At 34.6% G+C, this 16,969-nt stretch overlaps 1 protein-coding gene across 3 annotated transcripts in view; it reads left to right on the forward strand.

The window, feature by feature from the left end:
- AVEN (apoptosis and caspase activation inhibitor) overlaps window positions 1-16,969 on the forward strand; it is a 74,136-nt gene that overhangs the window by 51,178 nt on the left and 5,989 nt on the right. The gene's annotated exons all lie outside the window — the stretch shown is intronic.

Here is a 16,969-nt window from a genome sequence, read left to right on the forward strand (position 1 = left end):
GGGATTCTAGATGACTATGTAGTTACAGTATTTTTTAGTTTTGATTACTAAGCAATAAATATTTTTAATTAGAGATCCTTATTAGGAATTAGGAGCAGTACTTTGTGTCATTTATGTCTTTGTATGTGATAAACTGTAGATTATTTAGCACCATCATTTGTATCAGAAATTATACATGCTGTGTAGGAGGGAAACTTCAGCATGATGCTTGTCTGTGACAGAAATTTGCCTGTGAAGACTTTACTTCAGCTCCCAAATCTACCTGCCCCTCTATGCATGTTTTGTGGTGTATTTGGTATCTGAGGCATATTGAGGAGATGTCTCCCTACTGCTTTTCCTGCATGACCCTGATCTGTGGTTGGGTTTAAGTATGAGGCAACATCAAAGTAAGGAAAATATAAAGAATGAATTTAACATCCTTGTTCCCTACTCTGCTCCCCAAATGAGTAGTTCAGGTTAATCAATATGATATTTTTCTTTCAAGTCTTGAGAATCCTTTAGAAGAAAGAGTGTTAGTTATTGCTTCTTCTCTATCCATGGTCTCAGAAACACATCAGTAAGAATCTATCTGAAAACCTTCCTGTTTGCTACTTTAATTTATTTAGCCATTTTGAATATAATCAGAAAAAATATAATTACTGCTTTTGGGCATTTAATAAACTTCTTCAACTTACACTAAATCTTCAGCTTACATACCAAAGATGAAAAATGCAGCTCTGTAAGTATGCCATGTATGTGAAAAAATCATGTCAGCATGAATAATCTTGCTGAACCTGTATATTATACTGTTCATGTTTTATATAAAATCTAAACTTACTCAAGTATTTTGTTGGTGGTACAAAAATAAATGAATAACTTATATCCAGGACTTATTCAGAATCTTACTAGAAGACAAAGCCGAAGTAGTATATGTAGGAAATACTAAGTTCAGAATGCAATCTGTATTTGTGCATCCATTCGTAAAGAACTAGTACTTTTATTTTCAAGATGAAAATGTGGAATTAAGATAGCCTTCGTGCTTTGAGGAGTTCACTCTCTGTTTTTATTTGGATTATCAATCTGCAGTAAAGCAAAATGGAGGAAAAGAAAAAAATGAAATGATTGCTTTGTGAGCCTCCCTTCATGCAACTGGTAACTATAGCTGTGTATAAATGAGACTGTTAAGATTGTAAATACGCTTTTTCCCTCTGACATGCTTCCTGCTGGTTGCTTGGTTACCAGCACTTTGCCATGCATGCATGCATGATATTAGCTTCTTTTTCCATCTTCCCACTTGTTCTTTATGGAGAATGCAAGATTAAAACATAGTCTTTTTTTTTTTTTTTTTTTTTTTTCTCTTCAGTCACTTATTAAGGGTTAAATGGATTACTGTTCTAGAAGATTTTATATTAATTATGTATAATTTGTCATAATGTATCATATTCATTTAGTTGTCTAGGATGTTCCACTATGTATGGGTGAGACTTTCAGTTTAAAAATAAATAAGTAAATGGAGGAAACCTTATAGAGAAAATACATGGGGTATTATGAAAGCCTAAAAGTAAAGGAAAACCTTAAGTTTGCAGTTTTTTCCCCACACTTTTACAGTTGAAAGATAATTCTGTTCTTTCCAATTTTAATCTTTTATAGTGTTATACTTTCAGTACAGTCTTATACTTTCAGTACAGTGCAATTCAGTCTTTTCTGTCTGTAGATTGTATTTGACTTATGTACAAAAAGACCTCTTTGTGTATTGTTTTGATTTTTGCAGTTATGGACGAAGATACATCCTTAAATTTTTATTGTTTTCTTTCCTTTAAAATGTGTGTATGTGTTCATTTATTTTCAAAACTCCACAACAACCAGAAAAGATAACTTCCTCCATCCATGTTGTCATCACCTTCCTCCCCATGCACTCCTTTTTTCTATGCCTTTTTTGTGGTACTAGTTAAATGAACAAAGGAAAGCAGTGCTATTCACTGGTATGTGAACTTTTTGTTCGTGTTACTTACTTCTCTCCTTATTTGAAAAGATAATTCCATGTTCAGTAGAATCCATTTAAGATGGCTAGACATGACATTACTTTCCTAGTTGAGAATTTTCATTTGTGTGATGGGCTGCACCCTCAAGGCATGCATTCCCCATGTGTCAGAGCAACAATGTGTTGAGAACCATATTGTGATTTTGTGCTTTCGAGAATTCTGTCCTTAGCTGTCCTTATGCAGCCCATACCCTCCTCTTTAATATCATCTGTAGCTATTCTTTATTGGTTGCAGTGAAAGAAAAAAATGAATGACTTACTGCAAATTGTCATCATCACCTTTCCCACCACTGGGAAACATCTTTGCCATTTTTCTTATAACAAATTCATCCCATGCATATTGCTAGTGTCTCTGCATGTCGTTCTGTAGTGATCCTAATGTATTCTGCAGGTGGGATCATAGTTGATAAACAAAGGTATGTTTTCAAAATAGTGTACCTAATTTGAAAAGGTGAAGGTGAAAACAAGTTGAAAGAATGCTTTAATGTTGTTTAAGAACATTCTACTGTCTTTCTTCTCTTATGATTTCATGTGGTAGCATAAAACTGTAAGAAGGAATCACTTTCAGTAACACAGTTTGCCACAAGTATGAATGAACGTTTCCACAGTGTACGCACATTTATTTCCCTCCCCCTGTTTATGCTTAATCTGAAGTAATATGTGTTAAGGCACCCAAAGCAGCAGGCATAAATGGACTAGGATTATTAATTTCTTTTCCAAAGATTGAAAAGGTAAAGGACGATCCTCTCATGTTAAAATTAGGAAAATCTCTCAAATGAAGTTGTTAGAACTCTCTTCTGTAATCTATTTAGAATAATGTCAAATGGGATTTTCCTGTGGAAAAGTTAACATTTGCAACAATTTGAAAAAATATAATTTTATTATGAATTGCAACTCCATCACATTAAAACTTTAAATTGAATTCAGAAGTCTTCCCCCTACTTACAAGGCAAAATTAAAATTAATTATGTTACTATTTCTGTGGCATTATGAGGCTCTGATAGTATTTTCAGAAAAAGAGTAATCTTATGTACTCAAGATTAAGTGGAGCCTAATCACTGAAGGAAGTCTACTTGTTCCTTCTGCTTTTTTCTCATTTTATTTTGTGCATTTGATTTAAATACTGGCATTGGAAAATGTGTCATGGACAAATGCATATGTTGAAATCTAAAATCCTTCTATGTGAGGTAGTTGATTATTTTACAGTCTTTACTTTTAAAATGAAATTCAGTTATCTGTTTCACTAAATCCCACTTCAACTCTGTAAAATCTCCAATTCCTTGGTGACCTGAGAAGAAGCCCAGCTCTCCACTACTTGGCACCCCAAAACGAGAGGAACTGTTGGGAAGTGTCTCTTCTTTCCCAGGCACATCCTTTAAAATTGTACTAGAAAAGCTACCTAACTTTTCATCTTAAAAAATGGCCAATCTGACTTTGTACTTTTTGAACCGTTTCAACTAGCCAGATTTATGCAAAAGTTGCAAATATTTTTAATGTATCAATCTCGATAGCCCTGAGATAGCGGGAATATGTTTCCAGTAATGTAGCTGAAGTCAATTAGGAATTTGGAGCTTTATCTATACATGTGTTGAGATCTATTGTTCTGTGATGACTGTAGTTCCTGTAGTTACAGATAAAGTGATTGTGTAGGACTAATTCTAACTCACATACTATTGGTGTCATGTTATACTTCAAAGTGAATTTGTTAAAGAAAATTGTGTATTCTATATGAGCTACTTAAGGCCTACTTGATAAGAGTAAAAGGATAAAAGTGAAATAAAACAAAAAAACCAACAACAACAAAAAAACCCTCAAAAGGTCTGCAAGAAATAATTGCTTGTGCTGAAAAAAAGCCCTCCATTTAGAGCACCTTACTTTACAATTCTTAATGGACTCAAAATGCTGTCTCCAGTGGTTTTCATAGGTAAAAGTTGCAATGTTAAACAGCAGAATGCAAGTTCAGCAGAATGAGGGGCAGTGAGCCTGAAGGCAGGGGAAGGCTCAAGTGAATATGAAGGCTTCTTCCTTTCCCCTCCTTAATTTCAGCAGTGCCAGCTGTGTTCAGATAAACAGCTGACTGAAATTTTGATCTTAATGAAATTGGAGAAATATGAAAGTCACACTGTTCTTCTGGTATTAATTTTTAATGCTGGCATTATCTCGAATTTTTTCAATGTTTTTGCATGGCTGATCATGCTTATGGAGGGACTGTTTCCTAGAGATACACCTAGAACAAACCTTGTCTTTGCTTTTCTGTTATTTTGTTTCCAGGTGGCAAAATAACACTAGGACTTGGTATTTTATGTGTCTAGTATGAGGGAAGTACCCCAGGATAAAATTCACTTTTCTATTTCTAAGATTGGTAATGAATCAGAGGTTCCTTTTTAGAGATTGAAGTAGAGAAACTTAAATGCTCCCTTCTGCAGCCCCTTAATTTCAATGTTAATGATGATAATAGCGGAAATAATCAGTACCATTTCCTCTGTCCCTTTTACAAGCTTAAGAAAATTATATGTCAGTAATTTGTTTACATAATGCATTTTGCAAACTAATTTACTGGATGCAGTAGTACAAGTAATCCTTTAAATAGCATTATGCATTAAAGGGTGGGTCCTGCCACCTTCATTCATATTAAGTTACGCGCTAATTTGCAGGCAATTCTTTTGGACTACCATCCTCCATCTTTCTCCTTAGTAAACACTTTCTTTATTCGTGTACACAAAATCCTAAACAGCAGAGGAATCTGAAACAGGTGAAAATTAGTTATAAAACAGTTAAGTATGAACTGAAAAGTCAGCCAAGTACGGTAATAATTGCACATCTTCTACTCCCCCTCACTCCATTTTATTTGCTATTTCTTCTGTAATAACATCCACATGCTTGGCAGCAAATTCCCTTGTCTGAAGACCTCTTAAACCAGGTTTTCAGAAAGGCTGTGTGCTAAAATTCCTACCAAACTCAGCCAGTAAGCAGGAAACACAAAATATAAAAATTAAATCAAGAAGTAATTTGGTATTAAGTTGTTAAAAATAATAATTTTTTTAAAAAAATTAACAAAATCAGTTTTTTGCGACTTACTTGAAACTGTTCTTAAAGGCTGTGGCCTTCTAACTGTCATATCTTAATTTCATTTTGGAAAGTCATTAGCATGAATCAGAGTAAGCAGAAGACTGTGTAGTCAGCTCAGGATTTGACAGCGACAAGGAAACTTTTTAACAATGTCATGAGATAATACCCTAATAACAAAAAGGGTCTTTTCTGAAAGCTTTTTGAAATAGATCAAATGTAACTAGCAGGTAGGCAAATAATATCTCTCATAGCCTGTTTTTCCATATGTTATTGTTAAGTAACCAAATACATCCCAAACTGAGCTAACTTGTGCGTAGCTTTTATGCATTTGCAGTTTATTATTTCTTATGTTTTTGTGGCATTAAACTTGTTGCCTGTACATTTATAATATACTATTTCTTACACTCTTTTAAAGTAATTTCTTTTAAAAAAATTAATATCCTCTCAGAACAATTCTTTGTATAAATTCCTTATTGAAAGTAGTGTAAATTGTATTAGTTACTTAAGCTATCCCAAAAGCTATAGGAAAGAAAAAGCTCTGGAGTATTTTAGGAACTATAGGGAGTATGATTCTGGTCCTATCATTTATACAGCAAATTATTCCAGCCATGAGTGCAGTTAGTTACAGCAAGAGATACTTTCACTTGAATCTAGATTGATACAAACTGGTTTCCCTTTCCTTCATATCTCAGCTCATTCCTATAATAATTTCAACTCCTTTGTTTGCTTATAAATTGTTTTCTGTGATAAGGATAAGCTTAAGACAACATCAGTTACGCTTATGGAAATACCTTTTTCACTCTCATTAGCCAGTGTTATACTAGAAATAACGTGCAGGTTCATGAGTCTGTGAGAAGAGGACTTGTAATATTTATGCAATGATACAGTCTAGTGAGAAGATTGTGTTATATGAGGCAGGTGCATGTCTTGTGTAGGGTTCAGAGACAGGAAAGGAGAAAAGGTGCTTAAAAATCTCCCACCCCAAATGGATGTTTTGAAAATTTTCAGTCACAGAATGTTATTTGATGGATCACCTTTTTATGATTTAATGGGATATCATTTGTTACCAGAGATGGATACGAATCTAGCAGTGAGGGATGCCTTAATTATTTTCCTTGCTAGTTTGAGCAACAGAAAGTGCTAGATTCTTGCAAGCTTTTGAAAAGCTGCTTAATAAGATTTATACTAATGGTGAAGGGCATAATAAAGACCAGAAATGGTAAATAATGTGGAAAAACTTTGATCTTAAGGGACAGAAAAACTGCTCTGTAGCAGATATTTTATAGAGCTTGTGGTATATGTAAGTATAAGGTATTATAAGTACTAGGATAAGACCATGCTGTGACAGCAGAAACATTTTGCAGTATTTTCAGCTGTAGATAGTTTTATCTATGCCTAGCCATGAAACTTCTGTAGTACCATAACCTATGTCATGCAATTTATTAATTAAAATTATACATTTAATAGGGCCTTTGATTTTTCCATGTGTGAAGTATTTATAGTATGGAAGTGAAAGACTCTTGTATAATGTGTTATTAGAATGTGACTTTAGAATACTTTAGAATAAGTATCTGTGACAGCTATACACAGATACTTAGAGCTGTGTAATGAGAATTGCTTTCTCCCATGAGGCTAATTGGCACTGAAATAGGAATCCGCGTGGCTAACTCTCACTAGAACAGATAGATTAATTTCTGACTAAAATGAAAGACCTCTCTTTAATCATTCAGCATTATGCTATTTAGTTATTCAGTTATTAAAAGGCAGCTGTGATGGACTAGGAAGGCTCTGACCTGTATTAAATTTTATGAAATCTCATTTTTTCTTGATATGTGATTTCAACCAATATTCATCTTGTGTTGTTCAAACTAAGCTTTCATTTTACTGCTACATATTGATATAAATCATAAATTTAGGCATTCAGAAGTTAGAAGATGCTGAAGTTAATGTTTCTGCGCTTGTGTGATGCATTCTTTTATAATCTGGGGGTACTTAGACCTTGCTACATAATGCTGTTCTCTAATCTATCCTCCCCTTCATCCTTGAAAACATGAAGAAATTATATTTAATGGTTCAGATTCCAATGCATGGCTACTCTGCCCCAATATTTTACAACCAAAAATATTTCTTCAGTAAAACAGAAGACACTAATGTTGTACTGACTGATGGAAAGAAAACACACTGAGAATTTTGGCTTGTCCCATAGTTCCTCATGTTTTGGAGTAACTATAACACCTGCGTATACAGAAATCTTTTGGGGGCTTCTTGCGTTATTGAACATGAGCTACTTATAATCAAATCTTAAACATCAAATTTGTCAAAAACCTTCTTAAAACCGTGGTATTTCTTGCTGTCATGTGAACACACAACTTAATGTTATCCATCCAAAGCAACAAATTTAAAATATACCTGTAAAAAAAATATGTAATTACCCTTTGGTACTGGGATATTTGTGATTGGATTTTAGGGACTACATGCATCAGTGTTTACAAGCTGTAGAGAAATCCAGGAAGGTTATCAGTTGACTCGGTGTTCACCAAACAAACACACTTCAAATAGTTATGCTGATCATATCTGTTTTTCAGAATCCTCTACTCATAAGAAAAATGTCTTTACGTTTTTGAGATGGTAGAGCAGACAGAATGCTTAAGGGGTAGACAGTCCATGACATACGCACATTGTTTCCAGCTTTTTCTATCCTCAAAAGTATGTCTCATTGTAAAAACTATTGAGAAGAGATTGTAAGCCCTTATCATAGCTGTAGCCATGGGTTTGTGTCTTCTTATCTCAGAGGAAGGGTCTATTATTTTTTGTTTCCAAGGAAGAAAGGTGGTAAATTCAACTGACTGAATCAGACACTTTCATCTGCTATGTCATATTCATGTTGGTCATTTTATGTCCATTAAAAGCAATTGCTGAGGTACCTAATTTCTAATTATTCTCCTAGCCAATATAAAGCTTCTGAGATTCTTAGTGAGAATATAACCTATATTATATTTTTTTATTAAGCACCTGTACAGGTTATTTGTTTGACCTTTCAATTAGAGTAAGAATATTTAAGAAGACACCTCAGCGTAATGGCCTGTGAGTGCTTCCAGGCTGTGGGGTTCTTCATTTATGAAGGCTGGACATATTGAAAACATGAAAACTTGTTCTATGAACAGCCAAATGGTCCAAGTATGTAAAAGGTATTGAAGGCAGCCTGCAAATAATATGCCTGTAGATACAGAAGAGTGCTTGTTTCTTGCTTTGAGTAGCCTCTTATGAAAAGTACCCCCTTAAAAAGTGTAGTAGATGTTATTATTACTGTATCTGCCCTGTAAAATTATGGCCAAAATTCTGGGTTCAAAATAAATGCCCTGTTAATGGATGCCAGACTGCACCGTGAAATCAAGCTTGTGCTTTCCAGCATGAATGTAGTCACCTTTTAGGTCGTGTGATCTCTTACAGATGTGTAGCACCTCATGCAATGGCTTTTTCCATTATTTATTTATAGGCATGCAAGAAGCTAAATGAATCTTCTGTCCAGATAAGTGCATTGCAGAGTAACTGGTAGAGTTTTGTTTTGTTTTGTTTTAGAGGGCAAAACTTCCTGGAATTCTGAAATATAGGTCATAATGGTGGGCTTATCGCTCTGTGAATCTCCAGACAATACACATTACTGTGTTCATTTCAGGAACTGTCTGAATCAATGACTCAGTATGGAGTCATATTTTTATGATGGAAAGGAATTGATGCATACTTTTCTACTTTGAGCTATTATCAAGTAACTTGGAATTACTTATAATGCAAAGTAGCCCCAGCAGTTTTGGTTTTCCTTGTTACCTGAAATGTGCACTTTATATACTTGACTCTCATTACACACTTGATGCTTTTTAAACTCAAGTGCTGGATTCTGCATTTAGGGTGGGGCAACTCTGGAAATATGTACAGAATGGAAGATGAGAGGCTGGAAAGCAACCCCCCAGAATGGAATGCTTCATTACAGAGCTGTACCAAGGAAGGGCATTAGGAAGAGATTATTCACCAGGGAGTAGTCAGGCAGTGGAGCAGACATCCCAGGGCCTTGATCAGGCCACTGAGCTAGGAAGTCTTGGAGGTCTCTTTGAAACACTCACCATTGTAATAATTGGTTTCTACTCATAATTTTGTCTGGGACTAAAAATAGGTTAAATATCTGCATTGTAAATATCTTTGAGTAAATCTGGCTTAACACGAGGCCAGTGACTTCTGTCTCTTTACCCTGTTTGTAGTCTCACAATGAAATACATGCAAGACAAACAGAAAGACTGCTCATGATTCCTGTAGGTGGCATTTTCCAAGCTTTCTTGGCGTGCATTTCATTAGTCATAGAAGTCACAGAAGATTATTTCTAATATTATCATTTGCCAAGCCTTCTTTATTCCTCTGAATTGAATAAATTCCATTAAGGCTGACAGTATTTTTTGTAAGTGTATTTTGAATGTGAGTCATATTCGGCTGTTGTGCCTCGTCTGTGTAGAATCAGAGAGATGTGCTGCATGTCAGCTTTTAAGGGTATTGTTGCATTTATTTACCTTTTTTTTAGGTGCAATATTGATGAATTATTAATCTTGGCAGTTACACTACTATACAATGCAATAAAAACATCTCTAAAAGTACAGTAATCTATTTTTTGATAGCCAAGTATAATTGGATGACAACCCAGTATAACTTTCTTCCTTTTGACATTAATCTAGGAGTTTTGCGATTGTGATGAATTTCTCTCCAAATTTTGGGGGCATAGGAATAGTTGAGATTAAACATGAAACATTAATTTTTCTCAAGTGTGTATGATCTTCCCAAATTGTTTTTGCTTTTCATGCCAGTGAGCTTTAATTCCTAGTTCTGAGTCTTCTGTCTAAGCTGGTCTTGCAGTATATTCAATTTCTACAGTGACTCATGATGGATTAGATTTAAGCAAGTAAATTGTTTTTGGCAGGTTAGAACAGTTAACACCCCAGAAGCATCTATAAGTTGCAGGTGAGTTTTGACAGTTCAACTAAATATTTAATTTGATTTTCAGAGACTTGTACATACCGCTGTAAATAGTATGCAGAGGAATCAATGCAGCAGTTAAACTGCTATGTTCAATTTTTTTATTTTTTTTTTTAATGTTGGATTATACCATTGATAACCTTGGCATAGAAAAAAAAATCCTCTAAATGAACATTTAAAAGTGAACACGGGGTTTTAAGCTTTGTATGGAATAGTTCATCTGTAGTAATGGGAAAAGTGTAGGGAAAAAACAAAGATAAGCTTCTAGCTTCTGTGTTTAAGATAATCTTTCTTACAAGCATAAAGGGAGCCCAGAATATAGAGACTTCCTCAGCCTTCAGTAAAAGAAATGCAGTGTGCTGTTTGTTTGTATTTTTTTATCTGAAGTGAGCACTTACCAGCCTGCTGTTAGTTTTAAGTTGGTCTTTAAAACTCTCTAAGCCATTACACTTCCTATCTTTGGAGATTTAGGAGTATTTTGCATATGCAAACACTTCCCAGGCTTTTCTGTCTTTACGGAAATGCAGCTTTACTAGATATGTTCTTTGCTAATTTTAACTGTGGTCATTTTATTAAAGTATCAGAGGAGAATTCTCCAGTGTCTTGTTTGCTGGGGCTGCATCTCTTTTGATGTTTCACTGCATTAAACAAAAATCTTGCGAGGTTCTGCTACTAGTGTATATCTTGCAGAAACTTTCAGAGCTACAAGAAAGTCAGGCCTTATACTTGCTATATCAAAATGCTTGAATGTTTCTCGACTTACACTTTAATCATAAATATCATAAATCATGGATGCTTTGGAAAGTCTCTTTGAAGCGGTGTGCTCTGCAACTTCTGTGAACAGTGATTTCTGCTTTCATGAAAATTTTTAACAATTTTGAAGTGATGTATTAGGAATATCCAGCACAGCAGCATAAATAATACTTATCGATTAGATAGTTGCATGTCTTGTTGTAAATGTTCTATGAAGTACAGAGTAAGGAGTGGAAGTGTAACACTAATAAAAAGTTTGAAAAGTTTTGTTGGGTTATGAAATTCTAATGACATGAGGGCTGTCAAAGACTCTGTGTACCATCAACAAAACTTGACTGCCTTTAAATGCTTAAAATTGAAGCTTGAATTGTTGGCAGGCTTTTTATTTCTTTAATTGAGTCAAATTCTTCACTATTATCAGAACAGAAATAGCAGCGGCTTAAAATAAAGCATTTTAAAGTTTGTTCTTTTTTTTTTCTTTTTTTTTTTTCTTTTTTTTTTTTTCTTTTTCCACTCTAAGATTCTCTCATTTTGGTTTGCTTCTTTGAAAAGTAGGATGAGTAGAATGTCTTTTCAAGGTGGCACAATGTGGAACAGTTGCGTTGTTTGCTGCTTTTTGTAAAGATTTTTGTATAATTTTGAAGTTTGCAGACCAAATGTTCTGACAGCAAATCTCCAGAAAACAGGGGTTGTCCTACTGTAAATTTATGCAGCGCAATACTCTTAGTTAAATTTTCTTACATGGAAAAAGTGTAAAAATATATCTGATATAATGAACTGTGTGGTACTCATCTTCCAGCTTCATTGGAATGATATACTTGAATGCACTGTTTAATCTGGAGGATGAATGATCAGTAATCTTAATATTCACAATTAATAGTATTGAGAAAGGGCCATCTCCCAACAAAGCAGTTATCTGGGGGTTAGAGTTCTCTCCCAAGTTCACACCAGGAATGGAGTTTGGAATTTGAGCTTTGCAATAATTAGTGATCTAGCCAGTATTTGTTAAAAGTTTAAAACCTTACTTTGTTAGGTACAGTTCTGTGTTTATTATATTTGGAATTAGGAACATTGTAGAAGTCAGGCTTTGTGAGTCATTTGAAAAATATGGAAACTTCCTGAATAACATGCTGAGGTTATGTCTTCAGTTATGGAATATATATATGTGGAATATATATATGTATATTTCAACTTCTCACAATACCTCACTGAGAAGAGATGGAAGTTAAAGTATGCAGAGCAGGATGTCCAGGCCCATGTGCCGGTCTCTGCTAAAGGTCTCCAAGGAGGAGACACCACAGCCCCTCTGTGCTGGTGTTTGTCACCCACACAACATGCTTCCATGCATGCCTTTCATTCAGAGGAGCTCTTTGTCCGTGTCCCTAGTGAGAATCTCTTGCCATATTATCCTGCTGCTTCTGAAAGTAGATACATAGACAAGTAAGTTGTCTCTGGTCATAAGTATTTCTGCATTAAGAAGATTGTTCATCTTTGCCTTTTTTCAGTCTTTCTCTTTAATGTTACTGCTCCAAACCTACCATACCCTATGGATTTTTATACTTTGTCTAATCTAGCAAACTTGTAGCACTGACATTTAAAAATCACTAAGTATGTTGTAGATTAGCAACCCAAGGAAAATGACACTAGGAAATGTCATAAAGCATCAGGAAAAATGTAAATATTTAAGTTGACTGGCTTAAACTTAATAAAAAGTTTGTTTAATCTGTTGGGAAATCAATAACTTCACACTTAAATATTGTTTTAATGTTTATTTAATATAAAAGTGAACACTGGAGAAGGTGGAGTTGGTATTTATGAATAGCTGCATTTGGTTGGCATTCTAGACGTACTTGTCTTGTTCAGTGAAGTTTTTTAATACTTTGCAGTTTTGCTGCAATCTGTTTGCATTTGCTGCAAGACTTACCACTGTTTCGTATGGAAGAAAAAATTACACGTTCAAAGTAGTGATACATTTTTTGAAATATGCAAAAGTTAATAACAAAGTGCAGGGTTTGCTTAATGCTATTTTTACAGTTACATGTGTGATAGATATGGAAGATGGATGTATGTATCTTTTTTCTCCTTATATATGCTACAGATGTAAAATTTGAAACAATCTGAAAGAGCTTGTAGCTACGAATAAAAGCAAATAATCTGTCCATTTCCTACTCTTCCTTTTTTTTTTTTTTTTTTTTTTTTTGTGTGTGTGTGTGTTTGTTTGTTTCATTTAATGTTGGCTGTGTTTAATGAGATGCAGACTCCATCTTAGCGGGGTAAGCTGAGCATTCTGCCTGATATACTGCTTCCCCAAATACTTTCTAACTTTGCAACTATTTATGTGCCGCAGATTTCCTGAACCATATGTGGAATCTTTGTATTCAAAAGCTCTTGCATTTTCTTTCTATCCCTCCTCGCAACCAAAATGTAGGTTGTGCTGAAACATTTGTGGTGAAGGCCGCATGTTTGGAAATAACTGCCATGCACTTGATAAAGGACAGACTTTGCAGTCACTTGAAATAGACTGTTCTTAATATCTGAAGGAAATTAATAGATGTTGATTTCTTGCTGTCTTGAGTCTTTCTGTTGTTTTCGTATTCCCACGTTCATTCCTCAGTCTACATTTATGGCAATAAGTAAAACGCTGCAGCCTTAGTCACAGCAAAAGGTAATAGTTACAGTGTTTATGCTATTGAAGTTCAGTAATTAAATATGTAGAAGTAGAAATCAGTGACATTATTACAAGGACCATGAAACTTTGTGTCTTCCAAAGGCTGTTCTGATATAATATATGCTACTTTATTTTGGCCAAATTATTATATCACTTTATGGAGTGTATAAAATTGTTCATGTGAACTCATTGCAGAATGGATTCTCTAGGGTTGGAAGAATTTTTTGTTATCCCTTTTCTTCTTTGCAGAAGAAAAAACAGTGTTTTTAGTGCTGCTTATCTGAAGATATGTTATTTAGAACAAGCATTAATAGTGGATGGACTGCTCTGTACATTGCAGCATTGGAAATGTGGTGTAAGGATTAAAAAAAAAAATTAAATCTTTTGGTATTGATGCTGGCGTGCAGTTCTTGCAGTTTCCACAGTCCTCTAGCTAGAGCATGCCCTGACACGGATGAGTGGGAGCTCTTCCTTGTGATTATTCTTCCAGTTTGAGGAAGGTGCACTCACGCTTAATTCATCACAAGTGACTGATAGGCAGCAGTTTTCTCTTTTTGCTCATTCATTTGCTCAAAATGTATAAATCCAAAATTCATTCCTTATCTTCTGTTTGATCTGTGGATTTGTTTTGGGTGTTCTATGTGAAGTGTTCTGCTCATAAAAAATGTTGCTTGTGGTCATCCCAACTCCTGCTGAGAGTTGAGTTGGTCAGATTCCTATATGAGCGGTTGATGTTAGATACCATTTCAAGCACCAGGCTTATTTTTCCCTGCACAAGAGTTTTGAATTGGAGAATCTGATTTATTTATTTTTTTCTAATTTTCAAAAGTAGAATCTGCTTCCTCTTGTGTTTTTGAATCCTATGAAGAAAACTGAAAGGAGGCAGGGAGCTTGTTTTTAGATTATGTTCTCCTTATAATAGGAGTGAATTGGGAATCGATACAGAAAGAAGGGAAAAACTGGGAAATTTTGTTAAAATCCTTAGTATAAAGATATGGACTTCTTTATTTTGTAACTTAGAAAGAACTTTGGTTGGCACAGTGGGCCCAGGATGTGTTTTGAGGTGTTTTGGGTCACATGCTAATTTCCCAGATGTACCTGAGCTGTACTTCTGTGGTTTATCTTGCTCATCTGCAAGCTGCCATTATAAATTTATTGCTGTTTAGCTGATTAAATAAACATGTAGTTAGAGGCTTGCTTTTTGGTAGTTAAATAAGGATGAACAAAGGTTGGAAAATCCCAAATGTGTTCGTCTAAATGTCTGACACCTGCTTAGGAAAAGATAAATTCTGTTTAAAATAGTTGTTGAGATTTTTGTATTTGCGTGTGTGCTTCTGTTCCATTGTGGATGTCTTTGAAGGTCAGGGTTACATTGTTTGTTCCTCTTCCCAGTCTGAAAATCTGTTTCACAATCTCTGAGGCTACCAGATATTTTTCTTCTGTCTTTAGTAATGTTTTGTCTTTTGTTTTCAGTGAATTAGAGAGTTAAAGTGAGCAGAATTATACTTCTGGTGTGGCCGTTCTCCTTTCACACTGAAATGTGTTTTTCAGTGTTTCAACTTTTATACTAATTTCAATTCACATATTAGAAAACGTTTAGTGCAGGTTACAGGGAGGGTTTGTTTGATTCTGCTGTTCAGTGGATATTTGTATGAAGAGATAATTGGGGTAATAAGGCTATGAGACATGCATTCTATTTGAATCAGTTGATTTAGTTTTTAATATATTCCAGTGTTGGTATAGTATGGTGCTCTAGAACTGCTAGTCTTTAATAGCAAAGTTGCATATTACAAAAAATGTTATTAAGATTCATTGTGAAAGTTATCAAAAATGATGTAAGGTTTACTTGAATGCATTATTTTTAGCTACTTTGTGTTTGGAGGCCAAGCAATGTTTGTAAGTAATATAAAAACTTCGAATTCAAATGGAGAAAAGCAGCTCTTAGGCTGGAAGGAGCTCTGAGTCATTGCAAGATGTCTGATTAGTATTCATGACACAAAAGGAAGTTATTTTCAGGGCAAAGGAATTTGTGAAAAGATAATTGGTTAGACCAACATTCTCATTAACCTAATTTGCATTAAATGTGCTACTGTGAATTGTAGTTATTGCTTTTCCATTTGAAAGGCATGCTTTGTTAATCTATTTAAGAGCCTAGTTAAACTACCGTTTAAGTCATACCCTTTAATTCAGCAATACAGTATCTGAGGATCTATTATTCCTGACTTTCTGAGTGTAGAGAATCACAAGTCAGATCTTGATCCCGGCTTGTTATCCTGGTGAAGTAGGTTTGTTTAGCGGGTCATTCTCAGCTATCTAGAGATCCGACTCATCCTTTTGTTAATTTAGTTCTTTGTCTTGAAGAAAGTATGTGACTTTTTTCCCAATAGGCGAGGACTCTGAGAATCATTTGGTTTAATTGTTTTTCAAAATCTGCTTCTTTCTGTGTGTAACTAAATTGAGCCTTTTATAAACGAGCAGTTAAATTGATTTGCACTCTTTGGTACCCAGTGTAAAATCACAGATGAAGAGTGAATCTGGATTTCTTTAAGTGTTAGCTTTAGCTATTACGTACTGTCATTGGTCTCAATGCTCTGTTGTGCTGTTTGCAATGAAAAGGCAGGCACCTTTGTAAGCAACAGTCAACTGTGAGTTTTCGAGTGAAGCATTTATATCTGCAGTTAGGCACACAAAGTACCATATTTCTCCCAGTAATCTGCAATTCTCAGATCAAATTTCATCTTCTAATTGAAGATGAATTGTAATTCAGCAATTGTCTACTGTCTATCAGTACAGAGATACAGAAACAGCTGCTTGTTCTCAGACTGCATGGTTTACAAAGACATAAATGCCATGCTCTGTATCAGCAGCATACGGGCTGTGTGTTATTCTAGATGTTTGATCATTATCTCGAGATTTTCTTGTTCCTGATAAGTTTTATTGCATATTTCTTTACTGCAAGTTGATCAAAAGAAGTTAAAAGGTGTTCCCCACACCTCCCTCCTTACTTTGCTTTGAAGTAACCTGTTCTTTAAATGCTGCCAGAATCTAAAATGATTCATTTTTAAATTTTTAAAAAAGACTAACAGTGTTAGATAGAAGCACCTGAAAGTGTAATTTGCTTGCTGAGAAGACTGAATATTTGTTTTCAGCGTGTTTTTTTTTTTATATATATATCGATATAAAAATATTGTCAGTTACTAACAGATAATAACTTCTTCCAGAATTATTATTTCGCTCATATGCTGTGAATAATTAATGTTATAAAATAGTTCAACTGCTGTTTTAATTGAACAGTTTATAAGACGTTTTCACAGCAGTTCTAGGATAGTTCACAGTAGTTCACAGGATTATGTATTTCTTGTAGGTTGGATCTGATTCTGCCCCTGCAACCCTGATCTTTCATGTTTTATCTCTGATAGACTTTACTCATTATTTTTCTTTCC

The sequence above is a fragment of the Coturnix japonica genome, chromosome 5 (assembly GCF_054131305.1).
Source record: "Coturnix japonica strain WE chromosome 5, WE-NBRP24, whole genome shotgun sequence".
Classification (NCBI taxonomy): Eukaryota; Metazoa; Chordata; class Aves; order Galliformes; family Phasianidae; genus Coturnix; species Coturnix japonica.